The following is a 24,842-nucleotide window of genomic DNA, read 5'->3' on the forward strand; positions in this document are numbered from 1 at the left end:
ATGACGAAAGAACACAGAAAGGCAGTATGGTACAATTATAGTTTTTGAAACAGTGTTGAGAAGTAATAAAACTGCCCTATTTCAGGGAGCCTGGGTGGCACAGTCGGTTCAGCGTCTGCCTTCGGCTCAGGTCATGATCCCAGGATCCTGGGATCAAGCCCCGCATCGGGCTTCCTGCTCCACGGGAAGCCTGCTTCTCCCTCTCCCACTCCCGCTGCTTGTGTTCCTGCTCTCGCTATCTCTGTCTCTCTCAAATAAATAAATAAAATCTTTAGAAAAACTGCCATATTTCTAGGACATTAGGGAATACATACCTATTAGATCACATTTAATCAATATCTAAAGCCAATTTATTTAGATAAAAAGAAACAAAAATAAAGGAGGCTTACAACTTTAGTTTTATCTATACCTATCTTAAGAACATTGGGGAAGTAGTTTTCATGAAGAGTCAGAATGATTTTTTTTTTCTTTTAATAGTGTGCCTAATTCACTTTTAAATTTTAAAAGTGTGTCTTACAGAACTTTCAGAAAAAATAGCAAAGTTTAATAGTAAAGAAGATCACCTTTGTTTGGTCATCACCAAAGCAGTTGCTTTCAACCACCACATACTGGAATAACCTGGGAGAATTTTTTTTTTAAATAAAGATATCAGGGCTCACCACCAGATTCTCATTTTATTGGTCTTGGGGAGCCCCATGGGCATTGGCGTGTTTAAAAAGTTCCCCAGGTCATTCTGATATATATCCAGGATTTAGAACTGGAGATAAATACATAAAATTAAAAATTTATGTAGTAAGATTTAATGTACAAAGTAAAAATTCTTTCAGATTATAGAACTAATAATTGTGAAATGGATGTCTGGAAATTGAAGTGCATCACATGTAGGAGCTTTAGAGTTATCTGAAGTTACTACTGAAAGAATCATAATTGAAATACTTTTTTTCTTAGTTAATCCAATCAAAGAGAAAAATACCTAATAATTCAAACAGTAAGAATGATATCCTGAATTCACCAACCCACTTCATATCACTAATTAGAATTGCAGGGTCAATTGCCTTATCTCATTGGAAAAAAAAACCATCGAAGGTGGTCAGACCATTTCAATGGCTGATGGATGAACTAGATGGTGGCCAGGCTGACTGGTGATAGTGGCTTGCTTCCAAGTTGATATCCTGCTGCACAAATGGTGACAGAAAATCAAGAGACTAGAATATTCCTGCCATTTGGCACATATCAATGTGGCTTAAAAATCAGGTAATAGGCACTCTACACCTCCTTCTGTCTGCACTTTGGGTGCTTTGATCATTCTTGTTGCATATGAGTGCATGGTTGTAGGAGGGTTCATTGGTTTATCACTTCCTCATTGCTTTTCATGGTCAGATGATGCAGGCAGCCACATAAAATAAATTGGAAATTGCCTGTTTGACTAAAACACTGGTATTCCAGATTATGAAACAGTTCCATTAGGGAGGTAGCTCACTCTCTGTTAACTTCTACACCCATGTTCTAGAATTCTTGTTTCTATAAAGTCTTAATTAAAAATTTTAATTATTAAAAAAACTGAATGGTATTTCATCAAGCTTGCTCAAAACAAAAAAGTAATCCATCTCTGGACATTTGAAGACGAAAAGTCTTACTTGGCACAGGGGATTTTGGGGTGGGTCAACCGGGAATGCCTCACCTCACAGAACAACTTGATCCTACTGAATTTTCCATAGCCCAGAACAAGGGTGGGAAAACTATGGCCAGTGGGAAAATCTGGCCTGCCACTTATTTTTGTAAGGCCTTGCAAGCTAGGAATGGTCTTTACGTTTTTAAGTGATTGAAAAACATTAAAAAAAATTTTGTGACCTGAAAATTATATGAAATTCAAATTTCAGTGTCCATACATAAAATTTTTTGAACATAGCCATGCTTATTTGTTTTCATATTGTCTATGGCTCCTTTCTTATGAAGATGGAAGAGTTTGGTACTTGCAACAAAGACTGTACATTTCGCAAAAATGAAATATTTGCTATTTGTCCTTTCCAGAAAAAGTTTGCTTGTCCCTACTCTAGAGTAGTGTTTCTCAAAGTTTGATTTGCATACAAATGTGGGATCTTATTAAAATACAGATGTGATACAGCAGGTCTACAATACCTGAGATTTGATTCAGCATTTCTAATAGGCTACCTGGTGATGCTGATGCTGCTGGTTTGAGGAACATACTTTGAGAAGCAAGGCTGTAGACCATGACCCTCACTATACAGACTCACAAGATTGATGTCAGTCTGATCAAGAGCAGATCTTTCAGGAATGGATTCATAGTATTAACTAAGCTCACAAGATTGATGTAGAAACTAGAAATCTAATTTATTAAATTGTTAATGAGAAATATGATAGGGACCAATCCAGAATCTTCTGTTCCTATAGACATGCTACTTGAGATGCCGAATTGGAGCAGAAAGACAAGAAGGGACAGGAAACAGCAGGATAGAGTTACGTGTTTAGATTGTTCAAATAGAGGCTAATAGAGAGATTTGCTAGCTCACTGCTGCTGGCACCAGAGTAGTGGTTTTAAAATGTACCTGGGATTTGTTTTAATCAGGTATAGTAAGGCACACAGACATGGAAGTGACTGTTATGAAGGAAGGAGTTTTTATATTCAGAGATCCCTAGAAATAGGAGGTGCAGCATGCCATGCAGGGGGCCCACAGAGGGAGATATCATGTTGGTCAGGAGGCAGAGGAAGCAAGGGAAAAACATGTGCAAGAGCCTTTATTGTGGTTGTCCAGGGAAGGAACGGAAGAGGCAGGATAAACAGGTTTAGGATTGGTTTCTTTTAATAACTTCAGCAGGCTCTGGGGTTTAGGGGCTATCTCTCGTGTCTGGTACCTAACCCTGGAGTGATTAGGGCAGATGGACAGTGGCCCAGAGTGTAAAAGATAAGTAAAAGAGGGAGTTAGGGCTATGGGCTTTGATTAGGTTGGTTTGCATACAAAAGTGTAGTCTCCTTGAGTTGTTTGTTCTCTAGGAATTAGCTAGCCCTGGGAAGGGTCAGCAAGGCCCCAGATGTGAAAACAACAGGAAATACAGAAAATAAAAAAAAGTATGATTAATAGTCCTTGGACCAGGTCACCCTTGTCTACGATGGTTATGGGATGGACACTGCCTATACACCCCTCTTTGATTATTTGTTTGTTTTCTGTTTTTGTAGTTGCAGACCTCCTTTCTAATTGACACATTTTTCCTTCAGATCTGCTCATTCTTTTAGTTTATGGAGAAGTCCTTCCGGTCTGAGTATCCTTCAGCCTCTTTTAATGGATTTTGTGTGTTGATTATCAAGTTCAACACGGCTCTAACCTATTGCATGTTAATTACCTAGTCTAACTCAGAAAACAGTATTATTTTGCTCACTACTAAGTTGGAGAGGGACCCAATATAGTGCCCAATATAGACAACACCATATTTTATACAATAACTTCAACTTAATATGACTATTTATACACTTGTAATACTCTACTTCAGACTATGGAGCCCTCAATCTCTTCCAGAGTCACAAATTAGTGACGGTAACATTTAAGTGGTGGATCTGATTGGGGGTCATTTTTTATGACACTATGATCACTTAGAGGATGGAGGTAACGTTGTGATCATCTATAAACTTCGGTACATACCTGCTTTCTCCATAGAGATGGCCATAGGGAGAGAGAAAAGTAGCAGATGCCCCTTGTGCAATCAACTGCAACGTCTACAGGCTGATTCTGAGTAATCTTTCTGGGAGTCCTGCCCTAGCCACTCTAGCCAAAGAGAATTGCCAATAATGGCGGTAACTTCATTCCACCTCTCATTTTCATCACATAGCAATTCCCTAATCTTGGTTCACTGTTTATTATTATCTTACAAATTATGCCATATCATTTTAAAGGATTTCCCTGCAAATTTCATTTTAAATATGTCACAACTCTAAAATTACTAGGAGTAGCATTGAGAGAACAAGATCTGTCTCCTCATACTAATTACTGTGTGACCATGATCAAATTACTTCTTCTCTCTGGCCATCAGTTTCCTCATCAAAAATAGAAGGATTTCAGATTATAGGACTTCCACAAACCCTTCAGGCTTTAAAACGCTAAGCTCAACTGGAATGTTTCTGTAAAATATGTATAAAAATGGGTTTATTTCTTTATTGCCCCACTCTTGGCATATGCCATATGGTAATCTGGACCTCCATTTGGCTTTTATTTCTTTTTCCTGGTGTTTCTATAACTTGTTTAAAAGTTTGTTCCCAATTTTCTTCGTCAAAAAAGTGAAAACATTATAAAATTTGGGGGGCAGTTATCTTATTTGGCTCTGTATTCCCCAGATTTTGTATAAATGGTCCATCTGATAGGTGTTGGTTGAATTACATTAACGTGGGAGTACCCTCAAAGCAAATTACTTTGGGGTAACGGAATCTTAAAAGATTGAGAGCCTATAGCCTTGCACAATAAAGCAGGACTTTCACAAGCTAGTTGATTGGATGTGTGGTAATTTTCGGTATCATACTGCAGCGACTACAGTTTATAAAATTATAAAATAATTTTGTTTCTCTGGAAACACTGAAAGAGTAATTTGACTTTAAATTTCTTAATGGTCCATTGTATTTCTGATGATTAAAGTAATTTCTGATAGTTCTATAATTAGGTTCTATCTAAATCCTATAAGGATCAAGGAAATTTTTGCATTGAGACTGGAATTTTCCCACTTTTCACGGCTTGTAGAAAGGAAGACAGTCCATTCAGAGTAATGTCAATGCCATACCTATATATGCTTTGTGGGATTAAAAAAAAATCTTCAGATTTCTCCTCTTAATGCATTTCCACTTATATGCAATGATTTTGATCAGAAAACTACAATGTAGCAGTGGGTGAGAATGGGGGAGGCACTGAATACAGAATCGTTGCCAACAGATGCAAAAATGCCACGGAAATCTTTGGCCCAGAAATAATAGCTTACCAAAATACACACACACAGTTGTTGGACTCTTGAACAGATACACAGCCGTCTGTATAGACAACAGTGCTGTTGGCCAAGAGTCCCGGAGGCAGGCCAACCTCCCATCCAGATGCCACTGCCAGTGAGGAGCCATTTGGCATCTAGTTCTCTGGCTGCCAACCTTCTTTCCCATTCTCTGGCATGAATTTTCACAGGGGCTGCTCAAGGAAATGAAGACTCTGAAGACTTCTGTATTAATATGCCGTAATAACGCAGTGCCACAGGAGTCCTTTATGCTATTTGAATGTCTTATCCCTTAATTTTTTAAGTGTCAAAGAAACCTGACTTCTGTGTATTTGCCTATAGATAAATGCCATTGCTTTGGAAATTCAGAATGATATATTTTGATTTCTGCATAGAGCCAGCTTTCCTTAATCCAGAAATACCTTGAGAATGTTTAAAGCATAAGCAATTTGAAGCACACAGCAGAGAAAGAAAGAGAGAAAGGGAAAGAAGGAACAAAAGAAGGAAGAAGGAAAGAAGGAAAGAAAAGAGGACAAAAGAAATAAAGTGTACTGATCTTTTGGGAGAGTGAAAGCAATTGCTCACGTCTCTTCAGCCCTAGCAAAGTGAACACCAAAAAATCTCCTACTAGTCGGAAGAATCCAATAAGCTCACTTTTTTTTTTCAATGAGAACTGAATAGGTATCAATATACTTCCATGAAAGTCTGCACGTGACACCAACTTCCTGGGGGGGAAAAATCAATGCGAGCACTGTCTTCTCACCTCGTAATCTCATCAAATTCCAATTTCTACTTATGTGAGGTTGTACTTGGCACTAGCACCGTTTAATACTTCCCAGGCCTTCCAGGAGAAGCTTCTTTACCCACTGCCTGCGTATCCTCTCCCTCACATGAGTGGGGCGGGCAGCCAGACAGAACCTGCTGGAAGAGTTGCTTTTTTTTTCTGCAGCTACTTTACAAGAGCAAAGTTTTGAGATTCATCTGATCAAAGGGAGAATTATCAAAGGATGGCATAATATCTGATGATTTTGATGAATTCAGAAACATGTCATAGTTCAAATCACATATTTTAATTTGCACAACAAATAATACTTCTAATTTAAAGTTCTGTAGTGTCAAAATAAAACATTAAACTTATACTTCATGCTTCAAGAGGAAAGAATAAGCAGGAGGTCAGGCTTACATGGCTTATCTTGGCTCTCCTCACTAATTTTGCATAAATGGAACATGTGAACTGGGGAAATGTTTTTTTGTGGGTGCTCCATCTTTTCTTCAATTTGTCCACAAAAGTACAACAAGCTCTTGAGGTTGACTTGGTGGAGTTTTAGTCACAAAATAAGCGACCTTAAACAGACAAGAAGCAATGTTTTCCCTGGATACCTTCAGTGGGGCTGCCATATTAACTTTACTTGAAGCAACATTAATTACTCTCAGATCTCTAAGTATCATTGACATTGATAAATCATCCTCAGAGAGACATGAACAAATGAATCAAATGCTCATCATTGCATTCAGGAAAGATAAACATTTTTACAACAAGGAATAATATATCAGGCAGCCTACTTATGTAATGCTGTGTCGCATAAAGATTTCTTGATGAGCCATACAAAACTATCCAGGTATAAATTGTGTGAGCAATGCATGGAAGAGACAGCTTAATCATAGAAAAGCATGTGGCCAAGGTACACTATAGAAAACATAATATTTCGTTCCCTTTTTTTTTGACAAAAAAATCTATTCAGTATTAGAGTTGGATGTAACTCTTTTCCAAACGTACTTTAATATTAATAAAATCTTCTATTTTTCCATTGTATAAATGTGATGAAATTGTTACTGACTACATCAAAGTGATGTTTAGGTAAAGTTCTTCAATAATATATAAAAAACTTGGCTTTATAGAAAAGTAACAGCTATACAGGGGTGCCTGGGTGGCTCAGTAGGTTAAGCATCCGACTCTTGATTTCAGCTCAGTTCATGATCTCAGGGTTGTGAGATCGAGCCCCATGTTGGGCTCTGCATTGGGTGTGGATCCTACTTGAGATTCTCTTTCTCCCTCTCCCTCTGCCCCTCTCCTCCACCCCCAGCTCGTGCTCTCTCTAAAAAGAAAGAAAGAAAGAAAGAAAGAAAGAAAGAAAGAAAGAAAGAAAGAAAGAAAGAAAGAAAGAAAGAAAAGAAAAGTAATAGCTACACAAACACATAGAAAACGGCAATATTAGTTGTCTGATACCTCCTTAGGAATTTTCTAATTCACTAAATGAAGCCTGCTGCATTTACTCTGTATTATCTTTTTTTTTTTTTAAAGATTTTATTTATTTGACAGAGACACAGCGAGAGAGGGAACACAAGCAGGGGGAGTGGGAGAGGGAGAAGCAGGCTTCCCACTGAGCAGGGAGCCCGATGCGGGGCCCGATCCCAGGACCCTGAGATCACGACCCGAGCCGAAGGCAGACGCCCAACGACTGAGCCACCCAGGCGCCCCAACTCTGTATTATCTTCTTTTATGATTTCACCTAACCATAGATTTTAGAAGAAAACCAACTGGTATTTTCTCTACATAATTCTCCACTTTCTGTTTCAAAGAAAGAGAACATGATTTATTTTTCTCTGGGAACAGTAACCACTACGAAAAGCATCTTTCCCCTTTGTGAGTTGAGGAAAGGGGTGAAATTAATGGAAAGATATTCTTTTTCCACTCACTGCGGTAAGAGGAGCAGTACTGGTCAATGCTCCCTTCTCTCTCTGCCTTTTCTTTATCTGCCTTTGAGCAACCAGCTTTCCCTTTATCCTCCTGTGGACCATCTGTGTGCCTACAGACATCTAGAGAGACATCAGCAGATACCAGCAATGGCCACAATACTATCCTGTCCTTCATTCCTGAATGAAAACTCCAGACTTTCCCAGGATTGCAAATAATCTTTCTCACAAACATGTGCTACCTGAGAGCCTTAAAATAAAATTCATGTTCTCAGTGGCATGTGAGAGACCTGCAATAATTACTTTGGGTATGCATTTTTATGCTTTTGTCCGAACATTTACAACGGCATTTTCAATTATGTTGTACAAACACTAATTTTGAGGAATGCTAAAACAAAAATTTTAGCTAAATTTGCTAAGCACTTAGTATGTGCTTTACATGCATTTTCTTATCCAGTGCTCACAAGTGGTATTAGCATTATTTCCATTTTATGGATGAGGAAAGTGAGGATTCGAGAAGTGGCGTGACCTGGCTAAGCAGTGGAACTGGAATTTGAAGCCAGCACTCTGACGCCTGAGCTCACACCCTTACACAGTACAGCATAACTGTTAGGTGAAAAATGGATGTTGGGGTCAATGAATTTGGAAACGCAGAGTTAAACTAAATTTAAAAACTTCTTTCTTGCACAATTTCTCAGTCTTTAATATGCCAGGGGACATTGAGTCTCTCAGGTGAAATACAACATGCAATATTTCCTAAACTTATTGAACCCCATCAATTGCTCAAGTGCTTGGAGCATGAACTAGACGTCTAGTTTCAGATGCCGGTTTTGCCGCTTGCGGTTTGTAACTCTGGGCAGGTGATTTAACCTCTCATTAAGTTACTCACTCACCAAAACAAGATTTAATTATATTTAGCAAGTTGTATGCACCAAGACAGAAGAATGGCCAACATATTTCTGAGTAAGTTTTCAGAAAGAGTTGAAAAAGGATTTTTCGTTAACATTCAGCTAATGAGAAATGTTTAACTAACCAGAGTATCTTTTTTTTTTTAAACAGTTGCATTAATCAGTGTTAGACTTTCTCCTGGGACTTTCCTGATTTACAGTTATATTATACCTTTTAAAGTTTTTCAGGTATTTACATTAAAAAGAAGGTGATATTAATTACAATCGTGTTCTCAGTAATTACTGCTTTTAATAGTAATAATTTCTCTGGATGTTTGTATTATTTACTCTAGTTACCTTTTCATAATATTAAATATGGGGTTTTAAAGTGATACATACATATATAAAAGAGTAGGGCAGAGTTCTTGGTATTTTTTTCACAGTGCTCCTAAGCCAAAGGAAATATTTAATAGTTTAATTTATTAGGCAGTAAGGGTCCAAAGAACTTAATAAATATTTATGTCTTAACAACTTAGTAGCCTTTGCAAAAATAACACACACAAGTTGAAAGAAAAAATATTTTTGTTTTATTCCTAAATAATCACAATTACTTACTAATGGGATGTGTGCACATGTTGGCTCCTGCAAAACTCCTCAATCCTTGGAATCAGATTGGTCTCACTTCTCTTTTTTAATTATTTTTATTATTTTAATTTAAAATTTAGGTAGTTAACATACAGTGCAATATTGGTTTCTGGAGCAGAATTCAGTAATTCATCACTTACACACAACCCACAGTGCTCATCATAACAAGTGCCCTCCTTAATATCCATCACTCATCTAGGCCATGCTCCACCCACCTCCCTCCATCAACCCTCAGTTTGTTCTCTATCGTTAAGAGTCTCTTATGGCTCATTTCCCGCTCTCCTTTTTTTCTTTTTCCCCTTCCCATATGTTCATCTGTTTTCTTTCTTAAATTCCACACGAGTGAGATCATGAGATATTTGTCTTTCTCTGACTGACTTATTTCACTTAGCATAATATGCTCTAGCTCCAACCATGTCGTTGCAAACGGCAAGATTACATTCTTTTTGATCACTGAGTAATATTCCATTGTGTATATATACCACATCTTCTTTATCCATTCATCAGTCAATGGACATTTGCACTCTCCCCATAGTTTGGCTATTGTTGATAATGCTGCTTAAACATCAGGGTGCATGTATCCTTTGAACCAATATTTTTGCATCCTTAACCTAGTAGTGAAATTGCTGGATCATAGGGTAGTTCTATTTTTAACATTTTGAGGAACCTCCATACTGTTCTCCAGAGTGGCTGCACCAGCTTGCATTCCCAAAAACAGTGCAAGAGGGTTCTCCTTTCTCCGCATCTTCGCCAACACCTGTTGTTTCTTGTGTTGTTAATTTTAGCCATTCTGACAGGTATGAGATGGTATCTCATCATGGTTTTGATTTGTATTTCCCTGATGATGAGTGAGGTTGAGCATCTTTTCATGTGTCTGTTAGTCATCTGGATGTCTTTTTTGGAAAAGTGTCTATTCATGTCTTCCGCTCATTTCTTAACTGGGTTATTTGTTTTTTTGGGTGTTGAGTTTGATAAGTTCTTTGTATATTCTGGATATTAACCCTTTATCAGATATGTTGTTTGCAAATATCTTCTCCCATTCCGTAGGCTGCTTCTTGGTTTTGTTGATTGTTTCCTTTGCTGTGCAGAAGCTTTTTATCTTGATGGAGTTCCATTAGTTCATTTTTGCTTGTTTCCCTTGCCTGTGGTGATATATCTAGTAAGAAGTTGCTATGGCTGAGGTCGAAGAGGTTTCTGCCTGTGTTCTCCTCTAGGATTTTGAAACCCTATCTCACATTAAGGTCTTTGTTTCATTTTGAATTTATTTTCGTGTATGGTGTAAGAAAGTGGTCCAGTTCTATTCTTCTGTGTGTTGCTGTCCCAACATCATTTGTTGAAGAGACTGTCTTTTTTTCCATTGGATATTCTTTACTGCTTTGTCAAAGATTAGTTGACCACAGAGCTGAGGGTCCATTTCTGGGTTCTCTATTCCGTTACATTGATCTATGTGTCTGTTTTTGTGCCAGTACCATATTGTCTTGATGATTACAGCTTTGTAACATAGCTTAAAGTCTGGAATTGTGAGGCTACCAGCTTTGGTTTTCTTTTTCAACATTCCTTTGACTATTCGGGGTCTTTTCTGGTTCCATACAAATTTTATATCTCTTGCAGCTCTGTGAAAAAAGTTGATAGTATTTTGATAGGGATTGCATTGAATGTATAGATTGCTCTAGGTAGCATAGACATTTTAACAATATTTGTTCTTCCAATCCATGAGCATCGAACGTTATTCCATTTCTTTGTGTCCTCTTCAATTTCTTTCATAAGTGTTCTATAGTTTTCAGGGTATAGATCTTTTACTTCTTTAGTTAGATTTATTCCTAGGTATCTTATTGTTTTTGGTGCATTGCAAATGGGATCGATTCCTTGATTTCTTTTTCTGCTACTTCATTATTGGTGTATAGAAATGCAAAATATTTCTGCACATTGATTTTATATCCTACGACTTTGCTCAAGTCATGTATGAGTTCTAGCAATTTTTTGGTGGAATCTTCAGGGTTTTCTACATAGAGTATCATGTCATCTGCAAATAGTGAAAGTTTGATTTCTTCCTTGCCAGTTTGGATGCCTTTTATTTCTTTTTGTTGTCTGATTGCTGAGGCTAAGACTTCCAGTACTATGTTAAATAGTAATGGGGTTCTCACTTTTCTTATTTCCTGTTCCACATTAATTTTAGTATGGTACTTGCTTTTTATCAAAGAACACTCAGCTTTGCAAAGATCTGAGATCACCAAATGGAATGTAGAACAATCTAATGTTGAAGCTACAGACCACCTAGAGCTGGTTGTTTGCACAGTGTCTGTATTTCCTTAAAAAAAGAAGAAATTAAAGAAGAGCTAACTAAATGGAAAGACATCCCTTGTTCATGGATAGACATGCCATAACATTGTTAAGATGTCAATACTATTCAAAACTACTTACAGATTCAATGCCATTCCCATAAAAATTCTAACAGCCTTTTCTTCCCCAGAAATGGGAAAGCCAATTCTCAAATTCATATGGTATTGCAAGGGACCCAGAATAGCAAAAACAATCTGGGAAAGGAAGAACAAAGTCGGAGGCCTCACACAAAAGAAATTTGAACCCTAATACACTGCTGGAAAGAATGTAAACTAGTGCAGAACCTGTGGAAACCAGGTTCCTCAAAAAGCTAAACCATATCACACACAGCAATTCAACTCCTAGGTATCCAGTTATATACCCAAAGAATTGAAAACAGGATTCAAACAGATACTTGTATGCATTGCAGTATTTTTAACAATAGCCAAATGGTTGAAACAACCCAAGTGTCCATCAACAGATGAATGGATAAACAAAATATGGTATATACATTCAATGGAATATTATTTGGTCATAAAGAGGAATAAAGTTCTGATACATACTACAAAATGGGTGAACCTTGAAAACATTATGCTGAGTGTAATAAACTAGACATAAAAGTACAAATATTGTATGATTCCACTTATAAGAAATACCTAGAATAGGCAAATTTGTAGAGACAGGAAGCAGAATAAAAGTTACAAAGGGCTGGGGGAGAGCAAGAGGGGAAAATAGGGAGTTAGTGCTTAACGGGTAGAGGTTCTAGTTGGGGTTATGAAAAAGTTTTGGAAATAGACAGTAGTGATGGTTATACAAAATTGTAAATGTAATTAATGTCAACAAATTATACATTTAAAAATAGTTAAAACTGCAAATTTTATGTTATATATATTTTACCACAATAAAAAATATTTAAAAACTGGGGCAATGTTATTTAGGGGAAGCTGAGGGAGCAGATTATTATCAGAAAAGTTAATCTGTGTTTTAGGGTGTTAGAATTCTTAAGATGGGAAAATCTGAATAAATCACTCAGTCAAAAAACTAGTTAGTATATATAATTCAGACATCAAATATTAGTTTCAGGCCCCTATTTTCTTCTTTTTCATAAGTCTAAGCATATGTATATTCTCTAGACTGTAAGTAATCTGGGTATTTGCTTCAAAGACATGGGGCGGCACTCTGGCAATGTTTGATTGACAATAATGACATCCATTGTTTCACTGGAGGAACTTATTGGATAGATCCCATATAGTTCTTTGGTTTCAACATTAAACAAAAAGTGGGGAAACTTTTGGACAAATATTCCCATAAAAAGGGTTGCAAGCATTGTCCTTCCCATGAATTCAATAATGTGAATTTTTTTTCTGAGGGATATGAACATGGAAATTGGTATGACTTCCTTAAAAATACTGACCATCACCATATATTGTTTTCCTTATTTCTTCCCCAAGAGGCTCTGTAAAAGGGAGTTTGATCAAGGATTCCTTAGAACAGATTGTGATGTAGGAGATCTGGTTATCTGGGACCTGGAAGTTGAAATGAAGGGACTTTGGAGCCAGTAAGACAGGATCTAGGTGTGCCACTGTGTGAACTCTGTAGGAGACAGCTGGAGCAAGGGGGTCAGATCCAGCTACCGGGTGCCTGAGCAGCAGATCATTTGCTGAGGGTTGTAGCGTGATGAGTAGCAAAGCTGATGTTGACAGTGAGCCAATCTCTTGTTATCTGTTTGAAATCCTTCATAAAGAATGAGATAGATTTACATAAATGAGTAATAGGTGAGATAGATTTAAATAAATGAGCCTGGGTGGTTAAGCGTCTGACTCTTTTTTTTAAGATTTTATTTATTTATTTGACAGACAGAGACACAGCAAGAGAGGGAACACAAGCAGGGGGAGTGGGAGAGGGAGAAGCAGGCTTCCAGAGGAGCAGGGAGCCCAGTGCGGTGCTCGGTGCTCGATCCCAGGATCCTGGGATCATGACCTGAGCTGAAGGCAGACGCTTAATGACTGAGCCACCCAGGCGCCCCTATCAGATTTTTTTTTTAATTAAGCCATTATGGGCACTTGGGAGTTTACTGGTTGTAGCAGTTAGAGTGATTTACCCTGCATTACATTTGTATGGGGTAAACACTTAAGGAACAGAAGCAATTACTATTATTATAATCACAATCAAAAGGAATGGCCAATGTCAGCTTTAGACTTGAATCATACTTAATATTCATTGACCAAAAGTACTAAAACAATTTTATTCTGACTCAGAATACTTCTATCCTTACCCCACTTTTGAAAAAAGTAAATATTATATATCCTCAGGAGGCTGCATTTACAAGAAGTGTGAAGAAGCACAGTATTTTATATTTTACTATAATCAGCTACATTTCTTTAAGGTCTCCACCTAACCTGAATTCCTTAAAGCCACTGGCTCTTATTCATCTGAATGACTGCTTCTATGAAAAGGAAACGAGTACAATACGTTGGTAGATGGTCTTAATTAGTAAAATTTGATCTGTAGTCATAAATCTGTTTGGAAATAATTTTGGGTATTTATAAACTGATGAACTTAAGTGCATGGACATGTGATCCCATTAATTTGTTCATAGACAATGAATAGGTATAAAATTATAAAATAAAATAATAAATAATAAATAATAAAATAAAATAATAAATAATAAATAATAAAATAATAAAAAGTAATACTAGGTAGAACAATTTAACTTCATTTAACCACTCCCTCCCCCCCACATATTCCATGTATATTCTGGAAACAAGAAATAATTTCTAAGTGCTCTGATATTGAAGTATTTAATAACTCTTTTAAAAAGTTTTATTTTTATTTATTTATTTATTTATTTTTAATTTTATTATGTTATGTTAGTCACCGTACAATACATCATTAGTTTTTGATGTGGTGATCCACGATCCATTGTTTTCGTATAACACCCAGTGCTCCATGCAGTATGTGCCCTCCTTAATACCCATCACCGGGCTAACCAATCCCCCCTTCCCCCTCCCCTATAAAACCCTGTTTGTTTCTCAGAGTCCATAGTCTCTCATGGTTCATCTCTCCCTCCAATTCCCCCCCTCCCTCATTTTTCCCTTCCTTCTCCTAATGTCCTCCATGCTATTCCTTATGTTCCACAAATAAGTGAAACCACATGATAATTCTCTTTCTCTGCTATAAAAAGTTTTATATTAGGAATCCATCCAGTGGCTAGTGTTTTGTGAATCTGACAGTACCCAGCTGAGTGAATGGAAGGAGGTAAAGGGCAAAGGAAAATGCTACATGTTGGTTGAATTAATTTGTGTTTTTCAGTGAGTTCTAGGAGATTCTCTCCCACTTTTTCCTTCAACCTCCAGTTCCTTCCCTTCTCATCTGTTCTTCCTTTTCTTCTTTCCCAGATTTTCACAAAGGAAAAATGGCCCAAGGGGCTTTTTTGTATAATTAGGTATTAGGAGGCTGAAATCTTTATTGTCCCCTTTCCCTGACTTCAAGTATAGTCATGACTAATTGTGAAAATGGGAGTGAGGAAGACCTCTTGTCAGCAAATGAGGCATACTTGGGATCAATGTCTTTCCTACATACACAAAAAGGCACTCCAACCTTAACTTAAAACACCAAGCACAAGTACTAAGCACAATTACTAAATGGGTAATCACCTCTCTGTATTAGTATCTCATTTGACCCTTAGAGCATCCTTCCCTACGAGATGGGAAAAAATATTATCTTCTTTTTATTGAAGAGAATACATGTTCAGAAATGGTAAGATTGGTAAGAGCCTATGTGTGCTGCTTAAACCTGTCTCCTGACTCTACCATGCTAAGTCAGATGTACCAAAAAATATGGAGAACCTATGATGGCCAAGCACCACTTTAATTCTGTGGGACATCTGGCAAGTTACTGAATCTTTCTATATCCGTTTCCTCATCTTTTTTTTTTTTTTTAAGATTTTATTTATTTATTTGACAGAGAGATAGACAGAAGAGCACAAGCAGAGGGAGTGGCAGAGGGAGAGAGAGAAGCAGGCTCTGCACTGAGCAGGGAGCCCGATGTGGGACTCGATCCCAGGAACCTGAGATCATGACCTGAGCCGAAGGCAGACGCTTAACCATCTGAGCCACCCAGGCGCCCCGTTTCCTCATCTTTAAAGGGTGATAATAATACCGACTTTACAGGGTTGCTGGAGGACTGAGTTAACCTAAGTGGAGTACTGAGAACAGAGTATATACAGCACGTATTCAGCAGGTATAAGCTGGTATAATATAATGTGGTAATTATTAGCAGTATTCTGAATTAGTAAGTGGAAGAATTGGGTTTTTAAAATAAGGTCTAACTCCACACCTAGTGCTCTTTTAATCATAGAACACTTGTCTTAGATTACTTCACTAGTCCTCAGAAGTCAATTAGGTGTTATACGGCACCACAGAAAGACACAATTGAATACAATTAGTATTACATATCACATAAATATCATTGATTTAGTGCTCAAATGCTAAATAGTTACTTAAAATTACAAGCATTACTGAAGTATACAGTATTTTTACTCAGCTTTAAAAAACTTACATGTAGGAGCACCTGGGTAGCTCAATCAGTTAAGTGTCGGACTCTTGGTTTTGGCTAAGGTCATGATCTCGCAGTCGTGGGATCAAGCCCAGCGTTGGCTTTGCACTCAGCATATTCTGCTTCGGATTCTCTCTCCCTCTCCTTCCCACTCACTCTCTCCCTCTCAAATAAATACATAAATGATCGAAAAAAATAAATAAAAATTACAAAAATAAAAAATTTATATGTAGTAAAATTCACCCTCCTAAGTGTACAGCTCTGAGATTTGATAAGCACATACAGTTGTGTAATCAGTACCACAATCAAGGTATAGAACAGTTCTTAGGGTTTATTTTTTGAGTAAAAACTTACATGAATATTCTAGAAGGAATTTTTCTAACATTAAAAGCCAATGTAAGCATATTTCATTGATTCGAAAAGTATTTACTGAGTACTTCCTATATGTATAGCATTGTGTTGTTGTCTATGAAGATAAGGAGAAAATATGATAGTTCTGTTTTACATTTCTACCTCAGTGCTAACAGATTAATCAGGAGAGGGAAATAATAGTTTTTCCTAAATTCATTTTAAAAAGAGGGCATGAAAAGAAGGATGGTGAAGTGTCAGTGCTTCTCTAATAAGCATGTATTAAACAAATAATATCCTCCTCCCCCCCAATAAAACCTACAACTCAGTTTAATTCCTCAAATATTTGTTGTACACAGTCTATCAATGAGTGGACACAATCCCTGTCTTCCAGTAGTTTACTGTAGAGCAGATGATTACAATGCAAGGCAGAAATTTATCAGAGGTACACAATGAATTGTATTCAGAGACAGGTAGGGTAATGGTGGGAGAATCTATAACAGCTTTATAAAAGGGGTAGTATTTAAACAGGGTCTTGAAAAAGAGCTAGAATTTCAATAAGTGCTATTCATGGAGAGAGGAGAAAAGCTCATATGCATGCTATAAAGCTGTTGCACTGTCCAATATGGTAGCCACTAGCCACACGTGGCTATTTAAATTTAAATGAAAATAAAATAAAAATACAGCTCCTCAGTCACACAGACACATTGCAAATACTTAATAGCCACATGTGGCTAGTGGCTACTGTATTGGACAGGATAGAATATAACATTTCCATCATAAGAGAAAGTTCTATTGGATAGTGTTTCTATAGAAGGAATGACAATGAAAGGTCAGGAGGTAGGAACAATGAATTATCATAATCTCTGTTCAAGCCTTTGAACAAAATACCAGAAATAATGGTATATCCATGTATTTCCTCCTCAAATATAAATTGGAAATATAAGCCTATGTAAAGATCAATGACTCATTTGTTTCACTGACTGGTCTGGTTCAATAATCATGCTGAGTTCATAGTATAAATCAATAATGAAGACATAAGACTTAACAGGCCTATCTAATTGCTCCATCTATCTGAGCATGCAGATCACAGTGGCTGAAAGCCAGGCCCTAGGGACCAGCGAAGTGTGGGTGCTGCTGTTTTTTCTGGCAGATTCCTATTAGCTGACTGGGTCTAAGCTGAATGACGTGGGCCTTCATAGTTGCAGTCCCCTAAGAACATGCTCATTGTTAAATGATTTGCTTCTTTTTTGGAAGTAGTGGCAGTATCCACTGCAAAACCTAAAGGCAGGTAGAGGTTTGAGGGAGCTATAACTCAGAAAAACATGAATAGGATGAACTGGGCGATATGTGACTGTAGTCATTGATAAACTTGTGAAGGTACAGATTTCAGCCTTTAGATAGGAGCTGTTTTCTGCTCTGTCTGAAGGGTAGTTTGGCTAAACCACAGAAAGTTGTAGTGCTGTTTTACAGAATCATTCAGGTCATCACTTCCCTGGGTCCAAATGGATAGCAGTGTGTTGGGCCAAGAAACCATGTATCAAGGTTTTTTATATCTATGAGCGTCCAAAATGTATGCCTTCATTGGTTTAAAAGAAATCTAGAAAATCAATTATCTGAGGAAACCAAAGGCAGTCCTGAATATACTGAATTCCTATCTTTTGGTTGGGTGATTCCACCTAATTTTAGATTCAATCATTGCTTACAACTTGACTTTTAGTCCTTTAAAATATTCAATAATAATTGATTTTTTAAAAAGATTTTATTCATTTAATCGGCAGAGAGAGAGAGAGCACAAGCAGGGGGAGCGGCAGGCAGAGGGAGAGGGAGAAGCAGGCTTCCCACTGAATAGGGAGCCCGATGCGGGGCTCGATCCCAGGACCCTGGGATCATGACCTGAGCTGAAGGCAGATGCTTAACTGACTGAGCCACCCAGCCTTCCCAATAATAATTGACTTTTAATGGGCATTTTATTTTTGGACACCATCATTAGGCATTTTATTTATACATGCTCATTAGACAGCAAATAACTGTTCGCTTAAAAGGAATTAAGAATACCAGGAAAAGATGGCAGGAGAAACAGTGAGATACTAACTTTAAATAATTACTTTTTAAAAGTAAGATATAGTAGGGGTGCCTGGGTGGCTCAGTCGTTAAGCGTCTGCCTTCGGCTCAGGTCATGATCCCAGGGTCCTGGGATCGAGCCCCGCATCGGGCTCCCTGCTCCGCGGGAAGCCTGCTTCTCCCTCTCCCACTCCCCCTGCTTGTGTTCCCTCTCTCGTTGTGTCTCTCTCTGTCAAATAAATAAATAAAAATCTTTAAAAGTAAGATATAGTAAATGGATAATATACATTCTATAGATACATATACACTTACTTTGTTTTTCTAATGAGGAAGCTTATAGAACCATATTCTTCCTCCAAAGATTGGCATTTAGAAGAGCCATCTAAGCCATCTTGCAACACTATTAACGTATAAACACTTATTTTCATATAATGTCAACCAAAAGAGTGTCAAGGGAAAACATGAAAATAAGAGTCTGTGTATTAAGAAAACCTATATAAATACAGATTTAATATTTTTCAGTTAATTAGATTTTTTAAAAAATGCTTATAGTGATATGTGGGTTTCAATTATCTGACACTTTTTGACTTCACATTTGTTTGGACTGTTCCTTAAGAAATTATTTTTCTTTTTGGAACAGTCAAATGAGGGAAAAATAATAAATTTCAGTTTTCTTTATTTTCAGAAGTCTCCTGTGTTTCATAGGTGGGGAAATCATGCTGATGACTCAACCATCTATTGTGTTATTTTGCTGGTTCATGCTACCTCAGTGGAAAATAACAAGTTTAATTTTCCCCACCTGCATGATAAAAATCTATTACTTTTATTGAGGAACCTACCAGTCGGTAGAAACTCATTTATTTCAGGATAATCTAGCTCTTGAAATACTATTGATGGCATTTATGTTTAACTGGATTGCAAGAACAGAATACATACAAGTCATTTGGTTCCCAGTTTCATAATTTTGGCATCCGTACATTATTTAGACAAGCTTAGGCTGCCTTTGCTTGGCTTTGATAGACATTTTAGAATATGTCTGGACTCATGAATATAAATAGTTGTGCAAAAAATAAATTTTATAGAACCAGAGCTGGTAACAAAAATCACCTAGAGATCAACAACTCTAAAAGAATCTAGTGTCACATTCCTTAGAATGTTAGATTAAACTAACACGTGCCAGTCAATATTGCTACACTGCGACCCTTGATGCCTCCTAAGCAAAACTATTAAGTCCAACATTCTCTCCTGTAAGCACTTATCTGTAAGGATGGCTAACATGTCCTCTGAAGCAGATATTGAAACTGATTGGACAATAGGTAGATACCAGATAGGGGCCTGGGGGCCGACCTCTAGAAATAGGGGGAGAAAATCTTAATCTGCAACACAATGCCGTTCTCTTGAAACCCTATCATTTTCACTTCCCATGTGTCTGCTGCCTGACTGTGAATGGATTTGAAAAGGAATGGTTAGTGCTGAAAATTGGATCAGAGCTAACATTCTCTCATTTTTATCAGCAGCTGCCAAAGGTCATCTGACATAATAGCTGATGAATTCAAGCCCAGTGGATTTCATTTGCAATTTTCAATTTACTGAGGCCTCCAAACCCCACGGTGATAAAAGCTTCCCCTATCGTGGCCTGTCACAAACATCAAGAAACTGCACAAACCCACAAGAAAGAAAAAAAGAGAAAGCTGTGCATCCTCGCAGGTACAGATAAGGAGAACAGGAAGAAATGGTATCATGCAGGAAGGGACGGAGCAGCTTGTGTGGCTAGTTCTCTAAATGCCAATTGAAAGGAAAAGACTATGAAGAACAATCACATAACTTCCACAGAATAACATCATGTTTCTTTGGGGCTTTGTGTGAAAATTGCCTTCTAATCTCTTACTTGACATGCCCCCAAACAAAAATGTAAGTGTAAATATGCAAACAAATGAATAATCCTCACTTATTTGGTCATTGGAAGAAAAGCACACTCTGTGTATGTTGTATTTACCATACTTTTGATTTACAAAATGCATGCTTGTAGAGGATCTTTTATTGTGGAAATGTCGGTCTGCACTAAGAAATCATTTATTTTGTTACACAGAAATGGTAGATCCTTTGATTGATTTGCAAGGGCAGTCAAAGGACTGACATAGCAACTACTTGTAAGTGGATCTAGATACAGTGTACATCAAAGGTGTATTAGCAAAAAAAAAGGGGGGGGCATTTTCTCCCTTGTCAAGCTATTGACAGTGAGCTTAGGCAGGATCAGGGACTGAATCCTGCTCCCAGGAATTCAAATTGAGGAGACCATATGCGTAGTTCCATGGAAAATGGCAAGTTTAAAAGCTGAGCAATCCATTTTCATCCTATCCAACTTGACTCATATCACAGCCAAGAAAAAAATGGAAAGCAAAGAGATGTTTGGGGTGTAACTGCTGGGAGAATTTAATTTCAGACATGGATGTCTGGATTCCATTCCTACCAAATAGATTCAGAAAGGCTTATGAAATTGGTCTAATGAGGCAAGAGGACTTGGCAGTAGGCATCTACCAACCTGCCTAATGACAAAATTTCTCATGACAGTTGACAAGAAAACCAAGAATGACATCAACAGGACTAGGATATTAACTTCATTTGTGTGTTGCTAGCTGTGAGACAATCACAACTTGGAAAGGAAAAGAGACTAATTCCTGGTTGAACTGATGTGATTGTGAGCAATTGACTATTGTAGAATTATTCTTTAAATTGTCACAGCAAAAAATAAAAATATGGGCTATTCATCATAATTGAATCCTTAGTTCTTAAAATTAAACTATTTCTTGGGATTTTCTGTTACCAAAAAATTTAGTGACCTTTTAATTCTTCAAAGTCTCAAAATAGAAAAATGGTTCCCTCAGTAACTAAAGAAGATAGGAATTAACATTTTGAAATGAGGGGTATAAAGTTTTATTCTTAAGCTGCAGAAAATATGGAAGATAGCCATATTTTTGCATTTTTGTCATTTTTTTCTCCCACACAAAATTGTCAGAAAGCCACTTTTCCAAGGTTTCTTTTCTCCACCCCCCTTTTAAAGTTACTATAGGTTCAAAGAGAGCTCTCTCTATAATTTGCAGTTTCTATGGGTTCTCTTTGGATTGATAGCATAATACAGAGACCCTGGTGGTGGTAAAAGATTATTTAATGGGGTCTTAATTTAATCAGTCCTCTAAAATACACATATAACTTGGTGAGGGTTTTTCATTATCTCTGTTCTTCTGTGGCAGTGATATAAGGGAAGCTGTACCAACTGGCCTGTAGTCACATAGCAGAAAGGTTAATCTCTTTTATGTTCCTTCTATTAGAAAGGCAGATCTTGAATCTTCAGGGCAGAGTCCTAAATTGTTCTTGTAGACTGGTTCAGGGAGATTGTTCTTTCTCATGCCCTATGGCTAATTACATTCAGTCAGGCCAGAGCATTCCCCATTTCATTAATTAATTCTTTCATTCCTTCATCTAGCATTTACTTAGTACCTACTAAGTGTAGGACACTATGTCAAGAACTATGAATAAGACTTTCCGTACTTTCAAGCAGTTTACAGAAGAGTGGAATAAAGAATGTTTTAAGTCTGTTTTCTCCTTCTCCCCCGGAATTGAGTTTATGTCATGGAGCTAGAAAAACTTTAGGGGGATGATATCACCAAGATGTTGACATAGGTTATTCTTGACTTCCCTCCCCCTCTTGAGAAGAACAACTAACAACTATCCAATAACAAGACACCACTGAGAGAATCCTAGTACATGGGGATGAAGCTAAAGCAATCTCTGGTCCCCCCAACCACGGAGACCAAGACAGACTGCATTAGAAGGGTAAGAAAGGCAGCTACACATTGGATGCATCGCCCCTCCCCTAGGCCACACAGCACCATGCCGAGAGGTCTCTCCTACACCTCCAGCTCCTCCAGAGGGAAAAGAGAACCCAGGGGGACAACCAGCCCTCCCTCTAGCATTGTGGATCACTCTGTGGGAGCCACTACTCTGATCCTACCCCATGTAGTCTGTAGTGGAATCTTCAGGGCTCAATCACTGGGAATCTGATTGTGACAGAGAAGAGATGAGGGGCTTATAACAACTAGCATGCAGATCTTGGCAGACCAAGTTTATACAGGCAGTGCTCGACTAGTAATCACAACCAGCAGCTTTGCTCATCTGCAGAACAAAGTCAGTGGTATATTCTGACCAGGGAACTCAGTGGGGTATAGAACTACTTGATTCCGACCCCCCAATGAAGAGTTTTGCCAGCCCTGGAGCATGGTTTGCACAGGTCCAGGAGAGGAGCTGAGTCATAGCCTCATGTACTGTCTCCCTACCACATCTGACCAGAGGGGCTGGCAAGAAAACCTGGAAGCTGTGTAGCCCAGCAATGCTCAAGTCGACATGGGCAGGCAGAGCTGATCACGCTCAGAATAGGCAGAGGGATTAATTCATCATGCTGAGGGTAACTCCTGGCTTTCTCCCAAATGTTGGGGAAATTGAGAGTTGCCTGGAAGGGCCTCTCCCTTTCCTACCCAGGCAAGGGAGCTGAGATGCTCCATCCACTAGCTATGGCACATAAAGAGCTGGTGAGAATACCTGCAAACTGCAGCACAGTGGTGCTTGAGACAAGATAAGAGCAGGTAGAACTGACAGTTTGCAGAGCAAAGCCAGTGGACCTGTTCTGCCAAAGGATTTGGAGCATAGGTGTGCTTGAGTTAAGACAACACAGAGCTTTACCAGCCTTAGAGCTGCTTTTCCCACTGTGCCTAGGCAGGGAAAGTAATTTGTAGCCCCACTCATTAATGAATACAGCCTCCAGTCTGCCTGACCATGGAACCTAACTAAAGCGCACAGGAAACTGCATAGCTAATCCAACAAGCCCTGCTTACAGGGGCACTTGAACAGAGAGTATAGCCCATGTCTTTCTTGTCTGTACAGCAAAACCAGTGGTCTCACTTGACCAGGATATTCAGTGCACACTCTGGTCTGATGCAGATCTCCAAACAAAGAGCCATACAAGCCCTGGGTCCTGTCCTGCTGTCACACCAGGGTAGGAAGCTAATTCCTATCCCATCTAGAACAGAATATGGTACCCAGTCCTGACCATCTAGTAGGCCTGACCAGAGAATCCAGGCAACTGCAGCGCCCATCCTACAGTCTTGCTTGGATAGGGAACCAAGTTAGCAGTCCCATCTAACTATTCTCAGCCAGTAGCACACTCTTCCCTCCCACCCACACCCAACTTCAGAGCTTGAGCTGTTGCCTCTCCCTAAAATAGACCATAATAGTAGGCCTCATTGCCGAAGGACATTACCAGCAGACACACCCAGAAACCCAAACTGAGCTGACTGGTGAAAATCAGTCTCTGCCAAAGCAAAACTCTCAAGTCTGGAAGAGGAATCCAATTACTTAAATGTGCAGATTCCAGAATCTGCAGAATTTTCAAGAATCATGAAAACCCAGGTAAATATGATACTACCAAAGGAAACTAATAATGCTCTAATAACTGATCTTAAAGAAATGGAGATCTATGAACTATCAAAGATTTCAGAATAAATCATTTAAACAAGTTTAATGAACTACAAAAACATACAGGTGACTAAATGAAATTAGGAAAACAATGCATGAACAAAATCAGAAGATCAACAAATCAACAGAAACCATCAAAAAACAAACATACGATCTTAGAGGTAAAAAAAATACAGTAACTACACTGAAGAATTCGAGAGTTTCAAAAGCAGACTTGACCATGCAGGAAAAAAAGAGTCAATGATCTGGAGGATAGGACATTAGAAATTATCCAGTCAGAGGAGCAAAAAGAAAAAAGAATGAAAAAGAATGAAGAATACCTATGAGACTTACAGATACCATAAAAAAACCAATATTTACAATATAGAAATTCAACAATATGGGAACAACAGAAGAGGAAAAGAAAGGGGCAGAAAGTATATTTAAAGCAAAAATGGCTGAAAACTTCCTGAACCAGCTGGGAGAAATGGACATCCATATATAGGAGGTCCTAAGGACTTCAAATAGGTTGAACCCCAATAGGGCTACACCAAGACAGAGTATATTTAAATTGTCAAAAGTCAAAGACAAAGAAAGAATTTTAAAAGCAGCAAGAGAAAAAGAGAAGTTACATAGAAGGGAACCCCATAAGACTATCGGATTTTTCTAACAGAAACATTTCAGACCAGGAGCAAATGGGTAACATATTAAAAATATCTAAAGAGTGAAGTTGTAAACCAAGAAGGTGTAAACTATCCCTGGCAAAGCTGTCCTTCAGAAATGAAGGAGAGATGAAGACTTTTTCAAACAAACAAAAGCTGAGGGAGTTCATTACTCATG

General features: G+C 38.0%; 1 protein-coding gene and 1 long non-coding RNA gene across 5 annotated transcripts in view; one reads left to right on the forward strand and one right to left on the reverse strand.

Annotated features, from left to right (window-relative positions):
• Window positions 1-24,842, reverse strand: part of LOC144381347 (uncharacterized) — a 785,460-nt gene that overhangs the window by 247,450 nt on the left and 513,168 nt on the right. The window lies entirely within an intron of this gene.
• The window catches only part of LOC118537669 (uncharacterized), a 185,873-nt gene that overhangs the window by 119,093 nt on the left and 41,938 nt on the right, over window positions 1-24,842 (forward strand). Inside the window, exon 4 of one of the 3 annotated variants that reach the window (XR_013446360.1) lies at window positions 20,012-21,255. The exons of the other annotated variants lie outside the window; for them this stretch is intronic. This is a non-coding gene — a long non-coding RNA (uncharacterized LOC118537669). Of the gene's footprint in view, window positions 1-20,011; window positions 21,256-24,842 lie in introns of those variants that run through there. 3 annotated transcript variants of the gene reach the window in all.

The sequence above is a fragment of the Halichoerus grypus genome, chromosome 1 (genome assembly GCF_964656455.1).
Source record: "Halichoerus grypus chromosome 1, mHalGry1.hap1.1, whole genome shotgun sequence".
NCBI lineage: Eukaryota > Metazoa > Chordata > Mammalia > Carnivora > Phocidae > Halichoerus > Halichoerus grypus.